Source organism: Schistocerca serialis, chromosome 10 (genome assembly GCF_023864345.2).
Source record: "Schistocerca serialis cubense isolate TAMUIC-IGC-003099 chromosome 10, iqSchSeri2.2, whole genome shotgun sequence".
NCBI lineage: Eukaryota > Metazoa > Arthropoda > Insecta > Orthoptera > Acrididae > Schistocerca > Schistocerca serialis.
In genome coordinates this window covers 83221344-83227343 of record NC_064647.1, presented here as the reverse complement: position 1 = coordinate 83227343, position 6000 = coordinate 83221344, and positions in this window count along the sequence as shown.

Here is a 6000-nt window from a genome sequence, read left to right as displayed (position 1 = left end):
TAGCCATTTTGCACTTCCTGTCATCTCATTTTTGAGACGCTTGAATTTCTTTTTGCCTGCTTCATTTACTGCATTTTTATATTTTCTCCTTTCATCAATTAAATTCAATATATCTTCTGTTACCCAGGGATTTCTACTAGCCCTCCTTTTTACCTACTTGTTGCTCTGCTGCCTTCACTACTTCATCCCTCAAAGCTACCCATTCTTCTTCTACTGTATTTCTATCCCCAATTCCTGTCAGTTTTTCCCTTATGCTCACCCTGAAACTCTGTACAACCTCTGGTTTAGTCAGTTTATCCAGGTCCCATCTTCTTAAATTCCCACCATTTTGCAGTTTCTTCAGTTTTAATCTACAGTTCATAACCAATAGATTGTGGTCAGTCCACATCTGCCCCTGGAAATGTCTTACAATTTAAAACCTGGTTCCTAAATCTCTGTCTTACCATTATATAATCTATCTGTTACCTTTTAGTATCTCTAGGGTTCTTCCATGTATAGATTCTTCTTTCATGATTCTTAAACCAAGTGTTAGCTATGATTAAGTTATGCTCTGCGCAAAATTCTACCTGACGGCTTCCTCTTTTATTTCTTAGCCCCAATCCATATTCACCTACTATGTTTCCTTCTCTCCTTTTTCCTACGCTTGAATTCCAGTCACCCATGACTATTAAATTTTCGTCTCCCTTCACTATTTGAATAATTTCTTTTATCTCCTCATACATTTCATCAATTTCTTCGTCATCTGCAGAGCTAGTTGGCATATAAACTTGTACTATTGTAGTAGGCGTGGGTTTTTTGTCTATCTTGGCCACAATAATTCGTTCACTATGCTGTTTGTAGTAGCTTACCCGCATTCCTATTTTTTTTAATTCATTATTAAACCTACTCCTGCATTATCCCTATTTGATTTTGTATTTATAACCCTGTATTCACCTGACCAAAAGTCTTGTTCATCCTGCCACCGAAGTTCACTAATTCCCACTATATCTAACTTTAACCTGTCCATTTACCTTTTTAAATTTTCTACCTGCCCGATTAAGGGATCAGACATTCCACGCTCCGATCCGTAGAACGCCAGTTTTCTTTCTCCTGATAACAACGTCCTCCTGAGTAGTCCCCGACCGGAGATCCGAATGGGGGACTATTTTACCTCCGGAATATTTTACCCAAGAGGATGCCATCATCATTTAATCATACAGTAAAGCTGAATGCCGTCGGGAAAAATTACGGCTGTAGTTTCCACTTGTTTTCAGACGTTCGCAGTACCAGAACAGCAAGGCTATTTTGGTTAGCATTACAAGGCCAGATCAGTCAATCATCCAGACTGTTGTCGCTGCAACTACGGAAAAGGCTGTTGCCCCTCTTCAGGAACCACACGTTTCTCTGGCCTCTCAACAGATACCCCTCCGTTGTGGTTGCACCTACGGTACGGCTATCTGTATCGCTGAGGCACGCAAGCCTCCCCACCAACGCCAAGGTGGTGGGCAGGGGGGCGTATTAATATGTAACGCAGTTAATGAGATTGCTGCTAACGTAGAACATTTTCTCCTCGCGGGTCACACTCGCGCTGTGATACATGAACGCACGAGTATTATAACGAGTGTACAGACCTCCGATTACTCAGTCTGCTTTTGTCTGCACCAGTCCGTACCAGTCTGCATTAGTCTACATTTGTCTGTACCAGTCTATAGTCAAATTTCAGTCTGCACCTAATAAGATTATCATATTCCTGTACATAGCCATGAAGAGAAATGTATAGACACTTTGTCAAGTATCAGAGATATGTGAGAATAAGATTAACGTACCAAGACCAAAGGAACTTCAGATTGTCGATTGTAAACAGCATCCAGAATCAAGTTACGTAAGATCTATGCTTTTTATTATTTTAATAAATGTGTGTGAAAATTAATCAAGTTCTGTTTAAAGTCGGTCACCGTCAATCTGCTACTCTAAGCGTGCAAGTGGCATTTCTATCGCCTGAAGATAAACACGCCACGATAAGTCCACGAGACATATTGCTGACACTCGCCTACTTCGTTGGGGCGACAAGTCAAATAATCTGATGGTGTGTGTACCGAAGGTGTTACAGTACGCACACCACACAGACACACTCAGAAATGACTATCTAAGCACAGAAACTACATTTTAATTATACAATAGAAAGTCTTTTCACAAGATACAGCGTGGTGTCAACAGATATCTACAATTTTCTACACCACTACTGCCGTACAACACTCTATTGAGTCACGTATACTTTCAGGCTGCGGGCGTTGTAAGTCCCAAACTCGCTCTCAGACATCATAAATAACATAAGAAATCGTGGTTGCCTGCAGCCTCCCCTGCTCCAGAGCGAGACGCCTGTTTTTCTCGCCACTTGGAAGCATGGAAACACCTACGATCTTCCAAAACCGTCTGACTTTTGCAGATTTTGCGACCGTGGAGAAAACAACATCGTCTTCTACTACTGCCGAGAGGGCGTTAGTACTTCTGTGTAGGGATGGGCTATGATCGCGCTCGAGAAACGCGAGACACGAAGGCAATTTCTCGAGAATTTGTCGAGTACGCTCGGGAAGTTGACAGTGCTGCGCTCTCTGAGAAATTGCGCAAACCTTCAGTACACGAAGCACTGAGCCGCAGCGGTCGTACTCGTCGTACGTACGTGATCGGAAAACTTTGAAATTCTGCGATTAATATCAACTGTACTACCGTTATTAATGTGTACTGAAGTATTAGTATATGTCTCATAAGACAAAAATCATAGAATTGTTGTTTAAAACAAAGCACAGAATTCGCATAAAACAGAAGCTTATTTCCTACAAAATAAATTACCTTGTACATTCTGCATGTATGCATGCTATAGCCTTTTATATACAGAAACTGCGTACATGAGTTTACTTACTGAAGAAAGAAAGGAAACAAAAGTTGTTCAGCAAAAGGCATTTTTACATCCCATTGCTGCACTGCCGTCGATTTTTGTTTAGAAATATGATTTCATTAACCAATTGGCCTTTTAGTCTGCTTCTGTGTTTGTTTATAAGTAGTCCTGTTTTCGAACATTTTCTTTCACTGGGAACAGAAGTTGCAGGTATTGCAAGATATTTTTTTGCCACAACAGCTAGATCTGGGTAACTGTTTTCATTTTTTCTCCAGTAGTGTAAAGGATTATCCGTGCGTTGTAGGTACGGTTCTTCCAAATATTGTTGTACCTCCAGGTCTATGCTATAGTGTCATTAGCAGCCGAATGAGTAGATCGTACGGTCTCTACCACGTTTGTGCATTCTGCAATTAGGCTTGCAACGGCATGTTTTGAATGAATGGGATTCGTAAATGGTAACGTTTTGAATCTTGGGTCGAGAACTGTGGAAACGGCATGTACTTTGTTTGTTTCTATTAATCCTAGCCGGGCTATTAGTGAGTTGTGCAGATGTTGCTGTAGCTCATGCGCTGTCGTGGTAGCCCACTTCTCATTGCATATGGTTATGATTAGCTGTCTGATTATTGGAATAGCTTTAGAAAGAGAGGTATAGTTTTCAGTTGAGATTTAACTTGTTACAACTTGAAATGGCTGTAGTACACATAAACATTCGCTCAAAATTAGCCACTCGTCAGCTGTGAGGTTCACTACACCTGAATACAAAGTTGATAAACAGGCTGCAATGCATTCCTTTTGCTCCACTAGACGTTGTAGCATATAAAACGTTTCGGTTTCCTGAATCGATTTATGAACAGGTTTTTTCATTAGATCCTGGATCTCATGGAGTTTTTCACTAGCATTGCAACTTGTTCTAAAACAGCTAATAATTTTTCTGGCCTTTTCCCTCATTATGCAGAGCTCACTGTTGCTGTTCAAAGAACTTTTCACAACTAAATTGATGGTGTGTGCTAAACAAGGCACATGTTGCATATCTGTGTTGCCACTGTGAATAAGTTGTACGGCTGCCATCATGTCACTGGCGTTGTCAGTTGTGATGCTGGCAACTTTGTTTTCAGTGTTCCATTTTGAAATCACGGTATCTAACGCCTCACTAATATTTAGCGCTGTATGCTTTTCCGGGAAACGGAATGTCTCGAGAGCTAAAGCTTTCAGGCGCCAGTTAGTGTTAATGAAATGACCAGTTACAGCAATATATGCTTCACTATTGAGGTCGAAATATCGGTCATTAAAGAAACGCAAGTAGAGTCTTCCACGGCCAAGTTTACAGCCTCTTTCTGTTTATGGTAATCGTCCTCAATCATGAGGCGCAAATTTTTTCGATTTGGTACCGAGTATTGTGGGTACAACAGTGAAATTGAACGTCGAAAACCAGTGTCCTCGACGATTGAAAGCGGTTGAAAATCGTCTGTTATCGTGGCCACTAGTGCTTCATCTAGCTGTTGTTGCCGTTTACTTCCCTCTAGGAAGAGCAACGTAGGATTTAGATCAGTGCTCCTGCGAGGGGATACGTTATGCTCGACAACTAGTCCGATAAAATTACATATCGTGTCGTGCAAAAGCTAGGATAGTATAGGTTTGATTTTGGGATATGTTGTAGCTTATCGGAGTAAGATTAAAAAATCATTGTGTTTTAAGCGTGGCGGACCGCTTCGTACACTGTCCGAACTTTTGCACGGAATTCACCTTTTGTATCATACGTACCTGGATATTTTGTCTGCCTCGCACTATTGGAAGAATGAGCCTCTGTATCCACGGACGTCGCTGTTTTATTGCTCGATAAATCGTGCAGTTTAAGATGTCTAATCATGCCCGGTGTATTTTTTGATACATTACGGAGATTTTTACGACAAATGTTGCAAGTAACGTTATCCCCATCCTCCGTAAAGTATTGCCAGCAGCATGACGTTCGTATTCGAGTGTCCATATTGATTTGAATAACTTTACTCGAATGACACCTTCCTAGTTACGAATACAGCGAGCGTGTTTGTCTAGCGGCGGCGTTCAATTGATAAAACAACAGCGGCACGGCGTATGTTATCGCAGCCAACTGGCTCCGTTTCTCGTGAGCTTCTCGAGAATTGCTTGAGAACTAGAGGCTCGAGGAATTCTCGGTGCGCTCGAGTCGCCGCGCCTCGCCATCCCATCACTACTTCTGTGGTTCGCTTCACAGTCCTTCTCTGCCACTCTGCAATCGCTTCCTCATTTTATACTCCATATCAGCTTCTTTGTTGCTGTGAGTGCTCCACCTTCAACGTCCCTCATTGGCTCGGCGCTCTTGTCACGGCATTTGACTGTGGCCTCTCTCTGTAAATCGCTAGGTTCCGTTTCTAGCGCGTCATCTGTATTGCCATGGGCGGCATGGGCTGTCGCTGGAGCATACTCATTTACCGCCTCTGGCCCTCTGAACTCTAATAGTACATGTACGAAGGTCTCTAACCCACGACCAGTAGCATCGCATTCATCAGATTCACTTTCGTCGGCTGTGTTCGTGCAATTCTCATCACGGCTTGCGGACGGCAAACTGAGTGTTCCCTCTAACGAATCACGTTTTAGCTCCCGCGGCCCACCTGTGAAAATTTCCTCGGTCTCCCTATATTTTAGAAAATTAACTGTGCCTTCTGCACCCCATGCGATCGGATCCTCGAACAAACTGACCACCGTTTTAATGGTCCAATCCATGATCACTGCTCAATTCGAGAGGATGAAATTCCCGATTATAAAATCGAGCGACAACCCAGACAGTCGGTCGGTCGGATATATTACACTACACATCGATATTCCACGATTTTTGTCACCACAGTGTATTCAAAAGAAAGTTGAAAGGTTTTCTTCCGACATACTCCTTCTAGTCTGTACAAAAATTCCCCAGAGCAGTTGAGAACTTTTCTCTGTTATGTGTCATTTATTCGTACATTTTCACACAGTTATTTCGTGCTTTATTAATGCTTTGTTTACAGATTTTCCAATCAGCGTTCCGCAAGCCATGGTGTGACTGTTGTTTCTCAACTTTCGCGTGCTTGGCCACACAGTACCTGATAAATAAAAGTAAATAATGGTGTTTGCGT